The sequence below is a fragment of the Tamandua tetradactyla genome, chromosome X (assembly GCF_023851605.1).
Source record: "Tamandua tetradactyla isolate mTamTet1 chromosome X, mTamTet1.pri, whole genome shotgun sequence".
In the NCBI taxonomy this organism is placed as follows: Eukaryota; Metazoa; Chordata; class Mammalia; order Pilosa; family Myrmecophagidae; genus Tamandua; species Tamandua tetradactyla.
This window is the reverse complement of record NC_135353.1, coordinates 93496147-93517413: the sequence shown is the minus strand read 5'-3', so window position 1 is coordinate 93517413 and position 21267 is coordinate 93496147. Positions and strand designations below refer to the sequence as shown.

Genomic DNA, 21267 nt, shown 5'->3' with positions numbered 1-21267 from the left:
GCTCTTGCATATTTCTCAGCCTCATCTTCCACCATTCCTCTTCCTGCTACTTCATACTCTATTCTACATCACACTAAACTATTCTCTGTTCCCTAAATGCATCATAACCTTGTTACAGCTATTCAATTATTTGCAAGGACTTTATCTGACCTTATATTGTCATTATCCATTCAGTCATACTTTCATACATTTCACAAACATTTATTGGGCACCTAATATATATCAAGCATTAAGCTAGCCAGTAGAAATATAAAGACTAATGCTATGTGTTCTCTCCTCTAAGGGACATAGATTTAAATGGGAGAAAGGAAAAATCAAATGTATGTCAAATGTCTATAGTGTGTAAAAAGTGCTACTATAGAGGTATGCAACAGGTGACAAGGAACCACAAAGGAAGAAAATCTAAATCAAATTAGATATTCAGGGAGAACTCTGGGGAGCAGTCCTCAGGAAGATGATGCTCAAGCTAGGTCTGGAAGGACAAGTAGGTGTTCCTTAAGCTAAAAGAGGATAAGAACACTCGAAGCAGAAGAAACACAGTAAGACTTACTAAGAACTGCAAGTAGCTAAATAAGATTAAAGTAAACTGTACATACATATATTGGAAAAACTATACCATAATCTGATGGGCACTGGGTCATGGAGGGCCCTGAATAACATTCTGAGGGCTTAAGCAATGGACAGCTTCTAAGGAATTTTAGACAAAGGTACCTGATCAAATTTTGTAATTAGGGAGATCATTCTGAATTCCATATGAATAATGGATTGTAAGGGAATGAGACAGAAGTTGTGAAAAAAAGTTAGGAAGCTTTTGTAACAGTCTTATATAAGGTGATAGTGCTCTGAACTAAGGCAATGGAATTATTTAAAGAGAACTTTACAAATAGGAAAACCAAGATCTGTGATCTTGTAATGAAACAATGAGTAATTGGATGTGAGAAGAGAAGAAGTCAAAGGTGATTCCAGACATTCTAACATAGGTAATGAGATGAATGATGGTGTCAGTCAGTGAGTGAGATAGGGAGCACAGAAGATGATGTAAGTTTGGGTGGGAAGATGATAAGTTCAGCTTTGGATGGCTTAAGTTTGAGATGCTTTGAGTCATCCAAATGGAGATTGTCCAGAAGACAGTTGGAAACTGAGGAGAGAGGTCTGTCATGGTCAGTTTCATGTGCAAACTTGGCCAGGTGGTGGTGCCTCGTTGTCTGGCCAGCAGGCACTGACCTAAATGTTGCTATGAGGACATTTCATGGTCTTAAATCATGGTCACGTTGGTGGCATCCATAGATGATTGCATTTGTAATCAGCTAAGAGGAGTGTCTTCTGCAATGAGTGATGCTTAATCTCATCACCAGAAGGCTTTTAAAGAGGATTCAGAAGAGACAATCACTCTTCTTGCTTGAGCCAGTCAGCCTCTCCTGAGAGTTCATTGAGGACCTCGATTGGAGCTGCCAACTCATGGCCTGCCCTACAGACCTTGGACTCTACATCCCCATGGTTACATGAGACACTTTTATAAATTTTGTATTTACAGATATCTCCTGCTAATTCTGTTTCTCTAGAGAACCCTAGCTAATACTGCTTGGTACCTGGAGTGTTTCTTAAGAAACAGAATTTTTTAAATGAATTTTTACAATTGATCTTCTACTCTGACTGGATTCAAAAGCACTAATGACTATGTTTCTATAATCAGAATGAAACTGCCCATCCATGTGGTGAGCTGGCAAAAGAGATAGTCATAATATCACCATTTGATTCTATTAATTGTTTCTTATAGAAAGTCGGGCTCTGGGTGATAATGTTTTTGACACCTGTGCTGGTCTGAAAGGATGTACGTAACCTAGAAAAACCATATTTTAATCCTAATCCCACTTTGTAAAGGCAACCATTTCTTCTAATCCCTATTCAGTACTGTATGTTTGAAACTGTAATTAGATCATCTCCCTGGAGATGTGACTTAGGGAGTCACATCTTGATATGATCTTGAGTAATCAAGAGTGGTTGTTAAAATAGATTAGGTGGAGACGTGTCTCTACCCACTCAAGTGGGTCTTGACTAGTTTATTGGAATCCTATAAAAGAGGAAATATTTTGGAGATTCTGAGAGAGCAGAATGGCATGGCCATGAGAAGCAGAGAGTCCATCAACCTTTGGAAATGAAGGAGGAAAATGCCTCCCAAGGAGCTTCATGAAGGGAAGCCAGGAGAGAAAGCTAGCAGATGATGCCGTGTTCACCACATGCCTTTCTAGATGAGAGAGAAGCCCTGACCCTGTTCACCATGTGCCTTCTTACTTGAGAGAGAGGCCCTGAACTTCATCAGCCTGCTTGGATCAAGTTATCTTTCTCTGGATGCCTTAGATTGGACATTTTTATAGACCCGTTTTAATTGGGACATTTTCTCGGCCTTAGAACTGTAAACTAGCAACTCATTAAATTCCCCCTTTTTAAAAGTCATTCCGTTTCTGGTATATTGCATTTCGGCAGCTAGCAAGCTAGAACAATACCTTTAAAGAGTTTTGTGGATTTTGGAAGTATAGATGTTGGCTGGTTATTGCTAGATACGTTGTATGCATTGATGAGGGAAACGGATGAGCTGAAGGCTTGAAATGAGAAGCTTATGCACCATATGACAGATGTAAAAGCTTCTTTGAGTGCCCTGAAGGAAAATGTTATTTCCTGTAGCCAAAGACTTGAGATCTCTGAAAATCAGACTCAGAGTCTCATTGTTAGAGTAGCAAATTTACAACATAAACTGAAATCACAACCTTGCATGGTGCCTGCCATTAAAATGAGGGCATTTATTGGAAAGGAGTGGGACCCTGAAAAATGGAATGGCCACGTGTGGATTGATACTGATGATTGTGGAGACATTGAAACCCTACACCTTGCTGAGTCTTTTCTAGATAACCTTATAATAGTTTGCCCTGAGGACATGCTGCCCCACATCTAGCCTGCCCTGAGGAGTTGACCACCCAACTTCCACCTGCAGGTATTAAACCTTCAGTGCCTGTGAAGCACATAATTTCCTCCCATGGGGAAACAACCCTTGCTCCTCTGCCTGGAAGATTAATCTTGTTTCACCAGATGAAACTGCAAATGAATGCCCTGAAGCAATTGCCTTGGAAGATACTTCTAATTCTTTTCATGACCCAACACACCACCCCTCTTTTCTTCCAGATCTAGTACTAGACTAAAATCCCAAAAGGCCCCAAAAGGTGAGGTACAAAATGTCACTCATGAGGAGGTATGCTATGCTCCAAAAAAATTGTGTTTTCCAACTTATGTAGACAGAAATCAGGGGAATATGTGCAGCAATGGATTTTAAGGGTGAGGGATAATGGTGGGATGAATATAAAGCTGGTTCAAGCTGAATTTATTGATATGGGCCCACTAAGCAGAGACTCCACATTCAATGTTATAGCTCGAGGGGTTAGGAAAGGCATTAACAGTTTGTTTGGATGGTTGGCTGAAACATGGATCAAAAGACAGTCAACATTATCTGAGGTTGAAATGCCAGAAATGCCCTGGTATAATGTAGATGAGGGAATCCCACAGCTTAGAGAGATTGGAATGTTAGAATGGATTTATCATGGAAAGCCTGATTATACACCTCAGTGATGTCCAGAGGATGCACCTTTTACCAGAACTGTGAGAAGTAAATTTGTGAGACTAGCCCCATCATCTCTGAAGAGCTCTGTAGCTGCCCTTCTCTTTAGGTCAGATACTGTTGTCACTGAGCTGGAATCCTTAAACACGATGAAGATGATCAGATCCCGAGTTGGCAGAAACCAGGCGGCAGCACTTAATCGCCAAAGACAAGGTAGACATGGTTATCATAATGGATAGCAGACTCAAAGCAAGAGTCAAAATAACCTGACTCACAGAGACTTGTGGCATTGGCTACAAGATCATGGAGTACCTAGAAGTACAACAGATAGGCAGTCTACTAAATTCCTTTTGAGCTGTATACACAAAAGAGTTCTAGGTCAAGTGAACCAAAGTCTAACTTGAATTACAAAAATGAACATTCACAGCCCCTTAATCAATTTCCAGACTTGACACAGTTTACAACCCAGAGCCCCTTGAATGAGGGGGGAGGCCAAGTCCCTTTGCGGGAGGACACTTTTACACCACCACAAATTTATACTGTTAATCTTCCTCCAAGCTTTCCCCAAGGATACAAACAGCCTTTTACTAGGGTAACTGTGCATTTGGGGAAAAGGAAATGTTAAGATATTTGGGGGATTATTATACACTAGTTCAGAAGTGACATTAATTGCAGGGGACTCAAAACGTCACTCTGGTCCAGTGAGGGCTTATGGGTGTCAAGTAATTGTTGGAGATTAACTCTGGTCCATCTCACAGCGGATCCAGTGGGTCCCCAGACCCATTCTGTAGTTTTTTTCCCAGTTTCAGAATGCATAATGGGAATATACACAATGAGCAACTAGAAGGATTCCCACACTGGCTCTCTGACTTATGGAGTGAGGGCTACTGTGGTAGGAAAGGCCAAGCGGAAGCCACTAGTACTGTCCCTACCTAGCAAAATAGTAAATCAGAAGCAATTCCAGATTCCTGGAGGGATTTCAGAGATTAGTGCCTCTCTTAATGACTTGAAGGATATAGGGTGATTCCCACCACATCCTCATTCAACTGTCTTATGTGGCCTCTGCAAAAAACAGATGGGTCTTGGAAGACGGCAGTGGATTATCATAAACTCAGCCAGATGGTGACTCCAATTGCAGCTGCTATTCCAGATGCGATATCATAGCTTGAACAAATTAACATATCCCCTGGTACTTGGTATGCAGCTATTGATCTGACAAATGCTTTTTTCTCAATAGCTGTTAGTAAGGACCACCCAAAACAGTTTGCTTTCAAACTGTTTTGCTGACAAGGTCAGCAATATACTTTCACTGTCCTACCTCAGGGATATATCAACTTTCCAGCCCTATGTCATAATCTTGTCTGCAGGAACCTTGATCATTTCTCCCTCCCACTAGACATCACACTGGTCCATTATATTGATGATATCATGCTGATTGGACTTAGTGAGCAAGACATAGCAACTACTCTAGACTTACCGGTAAGGCATTTGTGTGTGTCAGGGGATGGGAGATAAATCCAAGAAAAATACAGGGACCTTCCACCTCAGTGAAATTTCTATGTGTCCAGTAGTGTAGAGCATGTTGAGAAATCCCTTCTAAGATGAAGGAGAAGTTGCTGCATCTGGCCCATCCTATGACCAGAGAAAGAGGAACAATGCCTAGTTGGTTTCTTTGGATTTTGGTGACAACACATTCCTCATTTGGATGTGCTACTCTGGCCCATTTATTGAGTGACCAGAAAAACAGCTAATTTTGAGTGGGGACCTGAAGAAAAGGAGACTCTGAGGCAGGTACAGGCTGCTGTACAAGCTGCTCTGCCACTTAAGCCATATGATTCAGCAGGTCCAACGGTGCTGGAAATGTCGGTGGCAAATAAAGATGCTATCTGGGGCATTTGGCAGGCCCCTACAAGAGAATCACAACACATACCCTTAAGATTTTGGAGCAAAGCTTTGCCATCTGCTGGAGATAACTACTCTTCATTTGAAAAACAACTTTGGGCCTGCTTGGGCCTTAGTAGAAACTGAATGCTTAACCATGGGCCAACAAGTTACCATGAGTCCTGAGTTGCCTATCATGAGCTGGGTGTTGTCTGACCCACAAGCCATAAAGTTGGATGTATGCCACAGCACTCCATCATAAAATGGAAATGGCATATATGAGATAGGACCAAAGCAGACCCTGAAGGCAAATGTAATTTACATGAGGAAATGGCTCAAATGCCCATGGTCTGCACTCCTGCCACATTACCTTCTCTTTCCCAGACCACAGCTATGGCCTCTTGGGGAGTTCCTTATAATGAATTGACTGAGGAAGAAAACTCAGGCCTGGTTTACACATGATATCACCTGAAAGTGGACAGTTGCAGCTCTACAACCCCTTTCCAGGATGTCCCTGAAGGACAATGATCAGGGGAAATCCCCCCAGTGGGCACAACTTCGAGCAGTGCACCTGATTGTTCATTTTGCTTGGAAGGAGAACTGGTCAGAGGTGCATTTGTATATTGACTCATGGTCTTTTGCTAATGGTTTGGCTGAGTGGTCAAGGACTTGGAAACATTATGATTGGAAAATTGGTGACAAAGAGGTCTGGGAAAGAGGTATGTGGATACAGCTTTCTGAGTGGGATAAAAACATGAAGATATTTTGGTCCCATGTGAATGCTCACCAGAGGATAACTTCAGCAAAGGATTTTTTAATAATCAAGTGGATAAGATGACTCATTCTGTGGGTAATAGTCAGCCTATTTCCCCAGCAACTCCTGTCATTGCCCAATGGGCTCATGAACTAAGTGGTCATGGCAGTAGGGATGGAGGTTATGCATGGACTCAGTAACATGGATTTCCGCTCTCCAAGGCTGACCTGGCTACAGTCACTGCTGAGTGCCCAATCTGCCAGCAGTAGAGACCAATGCTCAGCCCTCAATATGGCCCCATTCCCTAAGGTGATCAGCTGGCTTCATGGTGGCAGGTTAATTGCATTGGACCACTTCCATTATGGAAGGGGCAGCAATTTGTTCTAACTGGAATAGACACATACTCTGGATATGGGTTTGCTTTCCCTGCATGCAATGCTTCTGCCAAAATTACCATCTGTGGGCTTACAGAATGCCTTATCCATCATCATGGTATTCCACACAGCATTCCTTATAATCAAGGAAATCACCTCACAGCAAATAAAATGTGGGAATGGGCACATGCTCTGGGAATTCTCTAGTCTTACATGTTCCCCATCATCCAGAGGCAGCTGGATTGATAGAACGGTGGAATGGCCTTTTGAAAACTCAATTACCATACCAACTAGGTGGCAATACCTTGTAGGGTTGAGGTGATGTTCTCTAGGAGGCTGTGTATGCTCAGAATAAGCATCCACTCTATGGTGCTATTTCTCCCATAGCCAGGATTCATGGGTACAGGAACCAAGGGGTGGAAATGGGAGTGGCACCACTCACTATTATTCCTAGTGAGACACTGGGAAACCTTTTGCTTCCTGTCCCTGTGATCTTGAGCTCTGTTTGTCTACAGGTTTTAGTTCCAGAAGGGGTAGTGTTTCCACAAAGTGAAACAAAAGTGATTCCATTAAGCTGGAATCTAAGGCTGCCACCTGGTCACTTTAGGCTACTCATGCCCCTGGATCAAGAAACCAAGAAGGAGATTGCATTACTGGCTAGGGTAATTGACTCTGACTATCAGGGGGGAAATAGTACTGAAACTACACAATGGAGGTAAAGAAGAATTTTCTTGGAATATAGAAGATCCTTTAGGACATCGTTTTGTACTACTATGCCCTGTGATTAAAATCGAAGAAAAATTGCAACAACTCAATCCAGGCAAGACTTGAAACTTCAAGAATGAAGGTATGTGTCACCCCACCAGGCAAAGAACCATGGCCAGCTAAAGTGCTTGCTGAGGATAAAGGGAACATGGAATGGGTAGTGGAAGAAGGTAGTGATAAATCTGAACTACGACCGCATGATCAGTTATAGAAACAAGGACTGTAATGGTATGAATATTTCTTCCTTTCTTTGTAATTAGAATCTATGTATTTATACATAAATCAAATATCTTTGTTTTTCTCTTCATTTTATCACCTTTATCATATGACTTAAGCTGTTTTGTTCATGTTATAGTATTTAAGTTGTTAGATATCAACTTTAAGAGTGAATATTGCCTAAGGACTTGCACCCTGTTCTGGACAGATTTAACACATTTCCAGTTGTACACGGGACAGTTGAGTATTGTTAGGTGAGGACAAAAAATGTATCTGCTATGGTTTTCTATTTAGAGATTAAGTATGGTTTAAGGATATGTATATACCTGTCATGGTGAGGTTCGTATACTTGGCCAGATGGTGGTGCCTGGTTGTCTGGTTGGGCAAATGTTGGCTGTCTGTTGTTATGAGGACATTTCATGAGCTTATTTTTAAGTCCATCATGTTGGTGGCATCCACAGCTGATTGCATTTCCATTTGCAATCAGCTAAAGGGAGTGTCTACTGCAATGAGTGTTGCTTAATCTAATAACCAGAAGGCTTTTAAGGAAGCTTTAGAAGAGACAATCACTCTTCCTGCTTCAGCCAGTCAGCCTATCCTGAGAGTTCATTGAGGACCTTCATTGGAGCTTCCAGCTCATAGCCTGCCCTAGACCTTGGACTCTACATCCCCATGGTTACATGAGGCACTTTTCTAGATTTTATATTCACATATATCTCCTGCTGATTCTGTTTCTCTAGAGAACCCTAGATAACACAGTGTCCTAAAAGGAGGTTTAAAAAATTCAGAGTCTTTAGCATATTATTAAATCCATAAGTTTAAATGAGTTTGCTCTGACAGATGATTTATTTATTTATTCATTCATTCATTTTTACAAAATATTTTTATTGAGAAATCTTAATACATATATAGTCCAACCATAGTACCAATCAATGCTTCACAATATTATCACATATTTGTGTTCATCACCACGATCATTTTAAAACATTTGCATCACTCCAGAAAAAGAAACAAAAAGAAAAAATTCATATGTCCCAAACCACTTGCCCCTCCCTCTCATTGACCATTAGTAGAAAACAGTGTTTTGGGTGAAGAGAACAGAAGGCTGAAAATAGAGCTCTAAGAGACATGAAACTTTGAGGAATTAACAGAAGAAGAGGAGTTATAACATAAGAGGTTGAAAAGGAACAGCTGGAAAAGTAGCCGAAAACCAGGAGAGAATAGTGTCACAAAAGCCAAGGTGGGAAGGAGAGACTTTAATAAATACAAGTATTCTATTTCATCAAATGAAACATGAAGGTCTCATAAAATGAAGACAGAAAAGAGTCTACAGAATTTATCAATATGAACATCATTGATGACCTTAATGAGGGTAGTTTAAGTGTCATGATGAAGAAAGAGGGAAGATACCTGTGAGTCAGGGATTGAATGAATGGTGGTGAAGTAAAATAGGAAATTAAACTACTTTCAAGAAATTTAACTATAGGGCTTGCTTCAGCAGCACATATGCTAAGATTGGGACAATACAGAGAAGATTAACATGGCCCCTAAGCAAGGATGATATGCAAATTTGTGAAATGTTCCATAATATAAAAAGAAAAGAAAGGACATTTGGCTGTAAAATAAAGGACACAAATAAGGTCTTAGAAACAGGGATTTGTGGAGCCGATGAAGGACTTATTTTCAAAGATGTTAATGAGATGAGGAGATAGAGGTAGTATAAAGGAAGAGGTTGAAAATACAGAAGTGTGTGCAGGGTAAGAGGAGGGTTACTGATCACATAAATGCCTAAGAATACAGCATAGAATTGGATCCAGAATTTTGGTAGAGGTATACACTCTGAGCAGGAGAAGCTATACCACTTCCACTGAGACAGGAAAGGAAGAGATAGTGAATCCAGTTTAAATTGAGTTTATAGGGCAGGCCATGGTGGCTCAGCAGGCAGAATTCTCACCTGCCATGCCAGAGACCCGGGTTTGATTCCCAGTGCTTGCCCATGCAAAAAAAAATTGTTTATGTGTAACAAGAGAAGAAATTGTGGTCAAGTAGGAGAAAAGGTCAACTTCCAAGAATGAGAGGAGAGAGAACAGAGTAAAGAGATTGGGTGAGTCAAGAGGCTAAAACTGAGAGTTTAGTTGCATGTGTGTATGAGGTGCAGTATACTGTGACTAACAGGGGTAGCAATGGGCATCCTTGTCTCTTTCCAGATCTTAGAAGGAAAGCTTTTGGTCTTTCACCATTGAGTACAATGTTAACAGTGAGTTTTTCATTGGTGCCCTTCATCATGTTCAGGAAGTTTCCTTCTATTTCTATTTTTCTAAGTGTTTTTTTTTTCAAGTTGACAACCATTTATTGAACATGTCTATACACCACCTAGAAGATGATAATCCTTTTAAAACTGTGGGTTAAAATAGTTCATTATATAAATATAAATATATATATATATGCACACACTTTTTATTAAAGAAGTTTTGAGTTTACAAAACAGTCACGCATTAAATACAGGATTCCTATTCACCATCAACACCTTGTATTTGTGTGGAACATTTGTTACTCTTGACGATAACACTTTATTTTATATAATTGTACTAATTTTAAGAATATTTACTTTTGTTACAATTGATGAAAGGTTATTAAAATAATTCTATCATTCATTACTTATACTAGGTGTATTTTTTCCATATACTATTTTTCCATATAGTATTTTTCCATATACTAATTCCATATACTATTTTTTCCATCTACTCTTCCATTATTACAACCTTACCTTAGCATCATACATTTGCTATAACCCATGAAAGAACATTTTCATAATTTTACTATTAACTATAGTCCATCATCTACAGTAGGGTTCACTGTGCTGTATAGTCCTATGTTTTATCTTTTAATTTTTATTCTAGTAATAATAAATTCTGTTTTCTCTTTTATCAAGATTCACATATATACTTTACTGCTCTTAATTACACTCACAGTAATGTGCTACCATAACCACCATCGATTTCTGAACTTTTACTATCTGACTAAATAGAAATTCTATGCAAGTTATGCATCAATTCACAATTCTCTAACCCCGATCTTTCTCTTTGTAACCTATATTCCATGTCCTAACGCTATGAGCCTGCTGACCTTAATTAGTTCATAAGAGTGAGATCATACAATATGTGTCCTTTTGTGTCTGGCTTATTTTGCTCTACATAATGTCCTCAAGGTTCATCCATGTTCATATGTATCTTTTTTACAGCTGAATAATATTTCATTGTATGTATATACCATTTTGTTTATCCATTCATCAGTTGATGGACAGTTGGGTTACTTCCATCTTATGGCAATTGTGAATAATAGCCACTCTAAACATCAGTGTGCAAATGTCTGAGTTGCTGCATTCAATTCTTCTTTCTTAAAGTTAAAGAAACCATTGCCTAAAACACGATCTTGAAGTTGCTTCCCTGCATTTTGTTCTGAGAGTTTTATAGTCCTGGCTCTTATATTTAGGTCTCTGATCCACTGTGAGTTAATTTATGTATATGGTGTGAGATATGGGGTCCTCTTTCATTCTTTTGCATATGTATATAAAATTTTCTCAGCACCATTTGTTAAAGAGACTATTCTTTCCTAATTGAGCAGACTTGGCAGCCTTATCAAAAATCAATGGGACATTATGCATATATGTTATTTAAAGAGAAGGATGAGTACAACAGAGAAGAAAGGATTTAACAAATGATCTTGACTGCTGAATCATTATATTGATATTTCTTTTGGTCTCCAGTGCCTTGGAGCAGCTAGAAGAAAAAACTGAAAAATCATGGAACTGTAACCCATACAAAACTTTAAAATCTGTTCTAAAACTGCTTGTTAAAATGTACTTGGAAATTTATTGCTTTTTTGCATATATACTATATTTCACACAAAAACAATTTCTTTTAATCAATGGGCCAGGGTAGTGCAACGGTCGTTCAGTGGCAGAATTCTCGCCTGCCATGCTGGAGACCTGGGTTCAATTTCTGGTGCCTGCCCCTGTAAAAAGAAATCAATGGGCCATAGCCATGAGGGTCTATTTCTGAACTCTCAATTCAATTACCATTGATTGGCATATCTATTCCTGTGCCAGTATCATCCTGTTTTGGCCACAGTAGCTTTGTAATATGCTCTTAAGTTAGGAAGTGTGCATCTTCCTATTTCAATTTTCTTTTTTAAGATGCTTTTGGCTATTTGGTATCCTTACTTTTCCAAATGAATTTGATAATTGGCTTTTCCATTTATGCAAGGTAGGTGGTTGGAATTTTTATTGCAATTGCATTGAATTCATACATAGATTTAAATAGAACTGATATCTTAATAATATTCAGTCTTTCCAGTCCATGAGCATGAATGTCCTTCCACTTAGTTGGGTATTCTTTGATTTCTTTTAGTAACATTTTGAAGTATTCTCTGACAAATCCTTTAAATCCTTGATTAAAATCTAGCTGCTATTGTGGCTGCAAGGAAAATTCAGTGATAGAATTTTAACCTGCCATGTGGGAGACCTGGGTTTGATTTCTGGTCCATATACACTTCCCAAACAAACAAATGAAAAAAAACCAAACAAAACAAAAATTCAACAAATGGTGCTGCAATAGGGGAATACTCACATGGAAAAAGAATGAAATGTGCCTCCCCCCAGCATACAGCATAAAAAAGAAAAAAATTTTAGCTGCTGTTGTAAATGGACTTTTTTCTTTATTTCCTTCTCAGATTGATCATTACTAGTGTGTAGAAACACCACTGATTTTTTCTGCATTGATCCTGTATCCTGCTACTTTGCTGAATTAGTTTCTTAGCTCTAGTACCTTTATTGTAGTTTTTTCAGGACTTTCTATATGTAGGATCATGTCATCTGCAAATAGTGACAGTTTTCCTTCTTACTTTCCAATTTGGATGTCTTTTATATCTTTTTATTGCCTAATTGTTCTGGCTAAAGCTTCTAGCACTATATTGATAACAGTGAAACAGTGTGCATCTTGTCTTGTTCCAGATCTTAGAGGGAAAGCATTCAGTCTTTCACCGTTGTGTGCTATGTTAGCTGTAGGTTTTTCATATAAGCCCTATATTATATTGATTGTAGTTTCCTTCTACTACTATTTTTGAAGTGTTTTTATCATGAAAGGATGCTGGTTTTTATCAAAGCCCTTCTCTGACCATGTGGATTTGTTCTGTCCATTTATTAATGTGGTGTATTACATTAATTGATTTTCTTGTGTTGAAACACCCTTGCATACCTGGGATAAAATCTACTTGATCACAACACATAATTCTTTCAATGTGTTGTTAAATTTGATTTGTAAGTACTTTGTTGATGATTTTTGTATCTATATTTATAATAAAAGTTGATCTATATATTTTTCCTTGTAGTAGCTCTATCTGGCTTTTGTGTTAGAGTGATGTTGGCATCATAGAGTGAGTTAGGTAGTGTTCCTGCCTCTTCAATTTTTTCTAAGAGTTTGAGCAGGATTGGTACTAATTACTCTTGAAAAGATTAGTAGAATTCACCTGTCAAGCAATCTAGTCCTAAGCTTTTCTTTGTTCGGAGGTTTTTCATGATGGATTCAATTTCTCTATTTTTAATTGGTCTGTTGTGATATTTTATTTCTTCTAGAGCCAGTGTAGGCTGTTTGTATGTTTCTAAGAATTTGCCTATTTCATCTAGATTGTCAAATTTGTTGGCATACAGTGGTTCATAGTATCCTCTTATGATCCCTTTGATTTCTGTGGCATCAGAAGTAATGTCCTTCTTCTAAATTGTGATTTTACTTATTTGCATCTTGTCTTTTTTTCTTTGTAAGTCTAGCTAAAGATTTGTTCATTTTATTGTTCTTTTCAAAGAAACAACTTTTGGTTTTGTTAATTCCCCTTAATGTTTTCTATGTTCTACATTTCATTTATTTTGGCTCCAATCTTTATTTCTTCCTTATTCTGGCTTTGGGTTGAGTTTGTTGTCATACATTTTTTAGTTCCTCCACTTGTGTGGTTTGGTCTTTGATTTTAGTTGTTTCTTCTTTTTTAATGTAAGCGTGTAGGGCAATAACGTTCCTTCTAACCACTGCTTTCGCTGCATCTCCTTAGTTTTGATATGTTGTATGCTCATTTTCATTTGTCTTAAGATATTTACTGATCTCCTTCATAAGTCCTTCTTTGATCTATTGGTTGTTATTTAACTTCCATATATTTGTTGAATTTCCATTTTCCTGCCTGTTATTGACTTCCAGTTTCATTCCATAATGGTCAGAGAATACACTGCATAATTTCAATCTTCTTAAATTTATTGAGTCTTGTTTTGTGCCCCAACATATGCTCTATCCTGGAGAATGATTCATGTGCACTTATAAAGAATGTGTATCTTGCTGTTTTGGAGTGCAATGTTCTGCATATGTCTGTTAGGTCTAGTTCACTTATTATATTATTCAAGTTCTCTAGTTCCCCATTAATCTTCTGTCTTGATGCTCTATATATTGATGAGAGTGGTCTATTGAATTTTCCAAATATTAATTTAAGGGTGTTTATTTCTCCCTTCTGTTTTGCCAGTTTTTGCCTCATGTATTTCGGGACACCATCATTATGTGCATAAATATTTCTAATTATTATTTCTTCTTGGTAGATTGACACTTTTATCAATATATAGTGTCCTTCTTTGTCTCTTTTAACAGCTTTTGACTTAAAGTCTGTTTGGTCCAATATTCATATAGCTATCCCAGGTCTTTTCTGATTACTACTTACATGAAAATCTTTTTCCATCCTTTCACTCGCAACTTATTTGTATTTTTGTGTCTAAAATGAGTCTCTTGTAAACAACTTTTAGTTGGATCTTACTTTTATCCATTATACCAATCTCTTTCTTTTGGAGGGAAGTTTAATCCATTAACATTCAATGTTTTTTACTGTAAAAGCAGGAGTTTCTTCAATTATTTTTTATCTTGATTTTTATTTGCCAATTCTTTTGCATCTCTTTTCCTTTGCTGCATCCTACTTTCCTTTAAAGTTTATCTCTCTGATCCTTTTCTCATTCCCATTTCTATATATTTTTAAATATTTTGTGGTTACCCTGAGGTTTTTATTGCACAATCTATGTCTATAACCCATAATTTGAAAAAATAGCAAATTAGCTTCAGTACCAAACATGTTATCTGTTCCTATGTCTTTCCATAAGTCAAGAACAGTTTTAAAGCTTTTAAAATATATTTTCAAAGTGACCTTCAGTAAAAGGTGGAACAATTTTCATTCTCCTCAGCAGTCTATTTTCTACATGTTACCGACACTAGGTGTTATCATCTTAACCAAAATAATATTATTTTATTTAATACTTTTGGTGGTGAGGAGTTGTGGGCCTAAATACACTGGAAGGAGAAATTCCAGTGATCCTTTTACCTGGATTTGAAGTTTATTTCCTTACCCCTATATTGCTGCATGCTGTTTTATAGACATGAATTCTAGGGTTCTGGGACTGGCTTTACAAATAGACAGCTATACAATATATGACTTTGTTAATTTAAAAAACACTTCACACTGTTTCTGAAGTGAAGTTTGATAATGTATTAAAGTTTGAAATGCACATACCCTTTGATCAAATAATTCACATTCAGAGAATGTGACCTAAGGAGAAGATAATCAGAGAACTGAGCAAAGGTGTAGATTATAAGTATGCATTCAGAATTGTTTGTAAAGGCAAAAAAAGTTTGAAATAATGTAAATGCCATACATAGGGAACCAGTTAAATAAAATAATCTACATTCAATTAAACATAGTACAGACACTTTGGGAAAAGGATTTAATACATAGTGACATGGATAGATACATTGTTAGAAGTTTAGAGCATATTTAATAATGAATATTCATCCATAAGATATATATTGAGCATCTACTGTGTACCATGTACTGTGGTAGGCACTATAAAGAGAATGAAACTTAATAACATATATTCTATAATCCCATTTATACACAATTTTGTATATATGTGTATGTTTGTGGAAAGATAGAGATTCTAAAAGGAAGTCCACTATAAAATTAAGCATCATTTTTTCTAAATGAAAAAATTTTAGTTAATTTTCCCTTTTTAATTTATACTTTTCAGTTGCTTTATTTTTTATAATAAGCATTAATATAATTTACAACCAGAAAAAATCCACAAAGTTATAACCATTTATGGAAGAAATTCCCAGCCACCATCCTTCACCCTTGATTCCAAGTTATTGCTCCTGAAAAATGGCAAGTCCCCCATGAAAAATAGCTATGCTGTCAACAGCCATCAAAACCCCTGCATGTGTTTCTGTGTTATCCCTTTGAGGGGTACTTGGCTGAAGACAGATATTCTGGAAGATTAAAATATGTTTCATAGAGGTGGGGAGATGATCACGAAAACACAGCTGTTGACCAAAGAGTTTCCTTCAGGAAGTTGTGAGAGGCAACGACTTCTAAGCCTGGAAGAGGGGAAAGTTCTATGCAATGCCAAAGAGACTGTAGACTTCCCCATCCTTTTGGGCCCCAAAGCTTCATCTTCCCAGGATCTTAGGGGAGCTGTACTCTGTGATCTTCCAGGGGCCCTCTGTCACAAGAAACGCCATAGGATGGTTCTCATTTGTATAAATAACTTTCCTTCACCTTCTCTGTTTCTTCATGCAAGCAGAATCATTAGGCCATTGGAACCCCTCAGAGAGTGGGCATCAGACCTCTGCTGCAGATAACTTCCATTAGCATTTCTTCATTGTAGTCTTTTTTTTTTTTTTTGCATTGATCAAATTCCATCCTCCAGGAACATTTCCTAGCCCACTAGTTAACTTATGTGCTGAATAATTGTATCTGGGGAGTTCTCATGATTCCTACCCAGCATGTTGGGTCCCAAAAATAAGGCAAGGGATGGTACTCCTTAATGTAGGCTTTACTCCCATCCCCTTTATCAGAAGCCATCACAAGGGCTTTTGCTTTTAATTACCACGCACATTTACTTAGAAGTATATCTTATGGTCCAGGAAAGTTGACAGATATGTACACAAACCATTAATAGCAACCACTATGGGCAGGGGCTGAAGAGGTAAGAATTTGAAAACTGGAGCCTAATGTGTAAGCACAGAGCCCACAGTAGTGCACTGACAGGAAGATGGGGACTAGGAAGTAAGCCAAGCCATGTTCCTTGAATGCACTACCTTCATCAGTGCAGCCCACGACCCATAACTCACCCCATACCCAATGCACATGAACCCCATCACCTGCCCCCACTCCCCATGCTCCAAGCACCTTGACCCCACCAATCCCTAGCATGCATACCGACCCCACACCCCCACCCCAAGTGCAGCCCAACTTACCTTTCCTGCACCCCATCCAAACACTACCTCCCCATCCCTGAACTCTGCAGGCTGTTGCCAGCTCATAAAGGCTGTGGGTGCTAACCTCTATACCCAAGCTACAACCACCCCCCACCCGTAGTTTCACATAGCCTTACCTTGGCCCCCCATGAGCTCTGCTCATCAGTTTATGGCACTCATAGACCCACACATACACATGGCCTTTAGTCATGCTTCTCAGCTCTGAGAAAGTGCTGACCTTTGCAGCTAGGTCATATCTATCCCCAGCCCATGAAGGCAAAGGCTGACCCATTGCCATAGCTCTGCACTTGCACACAAAGGCCCCATGCCCTAGACCAGTAGACAAAAGAGTTATGCCTCCTTGACTTGTGTACCCACGCAGTTACATCCTCCCTGGGCACTGGGCCCCCATGATCACAAGCACCAGCATAAAATCCCCAACCTGCACCTATACCTAGGTATATCTGTGCTGCAATGCATCACTACACTATTGTGCTTTGCCCTGTACCCTTCATCTTGCTACACACCCACCCTACAAACACAAGGATTTAGAATACTGAAAGAAATCAACTCCTAAAGTAAATCAATCACGATATTTATGTGCAACAAAACAACAGAAGATCACTAAGCATATCACAATGCAGACATCTAGCCCATAACCAAAATAAAACACCAGAGGAGACACAGACATTGGAACAACTAATCAAAGATGTTCATATAACTCTATTAATAAAACAAGTAGGATGGCTAATGACATAAAGGAAATCAGGAAGACAATAGAAGAGAATAAAAGGAATTTGAAAGAATAAATAGAAAAATAGTAGACATCACAGAGTTTAAAGACTCTGTTGACCAAATAAAAAACATAGTAGAGGCACACAACAGCAGATTTGAAGAGACAGGAGAGAGAATAAGTGATATAGAGGACAGGATAAATGATTTTGAACACTCAAAACAGCAAATGGCAAAAAAGATGGAAAAATTTGAATTGGAGCTCAGGGAAATGATAGACAGAACAAAGCACACAAATATAAGAATCATTGGTGTCCCAGAAGAAGAAGAGAGGAGTAAAGAGCTAGAAAGAGCAGCTGAGGATATAATGGAGGAAAACTTCCCAACCCTTACAAAGGAGATGAATATACAAGTCAAAGAAGCCCAATGAACTTCAAACAGAATAAATCCAAACAGGCCTTCCCCAAGATACATACTAATCAGTCTGTCAAATGTTGAAGAGAAGCAAAAAGAACTGCAAGGCTAAGTTCTTATTTAAGAAGAAATTCATAGTGAAACCCAAAGACAGAGTGAGGACAAAAACAAGGACATCAAAAGTAATTATAGGGTGGTCCATGGTGGTTCAGTGGCAGAGTTCTTGGCTGTCATGCCAGAGACCTAGGTTTGATTCTCAATGCCTAACCATGCAAAAAAAAAAAGTAATTATAGGGAGTGCAAGGGTAGTTCAGTGGTAGAATTCCCAGATGCCATGTGGGAGACCCAGATTTGATTCCCAGTACATGTGCTTCCAGAAAACAAACAATCAATCAAAACAAACAAACAAAAACTCAACAAATGATGCTGCAATAATGGGATATTCACATGGAAAAATAATGAAATGTGACCCCACCATATAGCATACAAAAATAAACAAGCACAAAAGTAATCATAGCCACTAACACCTATAGGTACATCAAACAGTAAACACAGCCTACCTCCTACCCAAATAAACATAAAATCTCACACTAAAGACCCATTCACCTCACAATACATCATGCTCTGAATAGGTTATGGGAAAATTAAAAGACATAATAAAAGGCAAAAATACACAGTCTCAAGAGACAGCGCAAGCATGAGAACCAGACAGATATGAGAGAGGTTTTAAATTATCCGACCAGGGATTTAAAATAACTATGATTAATGTGCTAAAAGTTATAATGGAAAAGGTAGACAAACTTCAAGAATGGATGGGTAATGTAAACAGAGAGATGAAAACTCTAAGAAAAACTTTTAAAAAAAGCGCTGGAAATAAAAAACACTATAAGAGAAATGAAGAATGATTTTCATGTGTTCAGCAGTACACTGGGCACAGTCAAAGGAAAAAACTCCATGAGCTTAAAGATATGTCAATAGAAACCCCAACATTGGAATGCAAATTTTAAAAGACTGAAAAAAAAACAGAAAAGAATATCCAAGAACTGTGGGATAATTACAAAAGATGTAACATACCCATAATTCAAATACCAGAAAAGAAAGAAAGAAAGAAAGAAAGAAAGAAAGAAAGAAAGAAAGAAAGAAAGAAAGAAAGAAAGAAAGAAAGAAAGAAAGAAAGAAAGAAAGGAAGGAAGGAAGGAAGGAAGGAAGGAAGGAAGGAAGGAAGGAAGGAAGGAAGGAAGGAAGGAAGGAAGGAAGGAAGGAAGGAAAGAAGGGTAGAAATATTTGAATTAAAAGTGGTTTGGAAATTTCCAAAATTAATGACACACACCAAACCACAGATCCAGGAAACTCAGAGAACACCAACCAGATAAATACCAAAAGATCTGCACCTAGGCATATCACATTCAAACTGCATAAAATCAAAGACAAAGAGAAAATCTTGAAAGAAGCTAGAAGACAAAAACATCCTATGTATCAATTGGATTCTGTCTTGGGAACCTGACCATGAAAAACAAAAAGAATTTCTCAGTCAATAGAAGAAACAGACACAGTGAATAAAGGAGGGATAAATGTCACCAGGATGAACTCCATTCTGGCTGAGATGTTGAAGGAATAGGACTAGAATCAGGCTGAGGATGCCAGTCAGTAAAGGGAAATTGAAGCAGACACATCAAAAGAAGCAGAAAATGAATCCTGTGAGAAAGATGCAGTAGCCTGTTCCTGAGCTCTGGGTTGATGAGCCTCTTATTATGAGCTAACTTAACTGGATCTCTACTCCTGATCACAAAAAGCACCTGACTACTATAATCTCCACCTTACATGTCCTCTGTAATCTCTCCAAGAAAAAGGACTGACCACAGGTGGCTCTTGCCAGAACCTGTTCCCCATCACACTTCTGCACAGTTGCTTGGAATGCTTTTACCCACATCATTACCTACTGCAATCTTAACCGTACTTTGAGACTCAGCTTAAATGCTATGTCAATTTAAAATAGCAAAACGTTTTTTGAACATCTAGAATATGTTGTGTCCTGAGCCATCTGCTGAGGGAAGGCAAAAAATGTGAAAGGACTTCTAATTTGGTGCAGAAGACAGACAAGTATAAAAATAACTAGAGTCCAAACCACCCCTTTGCCTCTGGATTTCTCTGGTGCCAGCAGTAATCTGACTGAGGGCGTGAGGTTGCAGGCTCAGGAGACGACCGTGGACTCTGTGTCCACCCAAAAGTTTGCAAGTGGGGGCTGCATCAAGGCTGTAGAGGAGGTGCTGGACAATGCAGCCTGGGAGACAGAAGAGCTGCAGTTGCTGCACAGTGCTGGCATCTGTAAGCAGTTCAACATGAGGATTGGGTTCCATCTCCTGTCCATGGCACCCCACACCGCAGCTCTCAATCCCCATTTGGACATCTTTGGACATCAGAGTAAACTGCACATGGAGGGCTTCCAGAGTCTGAAGGAGAGTGGGGCAGTGGAGTTCACCTTAAAGAAGTCTCCCAAGGTCCTGGACTCTATCCCTGTCATTGGACATCATGGGGTATTCTGTATTGGGAGTGAGAGGAGGCCAAATAGGAAGAACATGCAGAAGAACATATCAAAAAGAGAGGTGCTACAGCTGTGGAGGTCTAGACCATCATGTCAAGGAATGCAAGCTGCCACCCCAGCCCAAGGGGTACCACTTCTGCCAGACCATCAGCCATATGGTGGCCTGACATCCAATGAAAGCTCAGTAGGCCCCCACTTCAGGGGAAAATCCCTCATACATTGGGGAGGAAGCAAAAGAGATCCACAGCCCTGCCTTGTGCCCAGAGATTCAGAATTGAGCCACAGTGCATGGGGGCAATCCTTTTGTGATCAGGAAGCTCCGTGGATCAGGCAAAAATCTACAGAGTGGAGAAAATGGGATACGGTGGGTAGGGTGCGGCTGGCACTACTGTGTATCTTAGGTGGGATCCATTGCATCACCCCCTCTTCCATCTTAATGGAGGAAAGGAGTGAAACAAAGACACTCCAACCATGCTCTATACAAATAGAAGTGAGGAGTCTCAAGAGAAATACCCCCTAGAGCCTGCATGAAATATGTCTAGAATTTCCAGTTTTTTGACAGTGGTCTGGATAGGGAAGTTGTTTTCCTTTGAAAGAGAATTTATAAAAATTTCTCATGCCAGTGTGAAAAGCTTAAGTATGAGAGCAGATTG

At 38.8% G+C, this 21267-nt stretch overlaps 1 non-coding gene and 1 pseudogene across 1 annotated transcript; both read left to right on the top strand.

Annotated features, from left to right (window-relative positions):
- The window catches only part of LOC143671937 (protein lin-28 homolog A pseudogene), a 40331-nt pseudogene extending 19439 nt beyond the window's left edge, over positions 1-20892 (top strand).
- On the top strand, positions 9087-9189 carry LOC143672291 (U6 spliceosomal RNA). The gene has a single exon (XR_013169759.1). It is a non-coding gene; the product is annotated as a U6 spliceosomal RNA (small nuclear RNA).
- Positions 20893-21267: the final 375 nt, after the last annotated feature.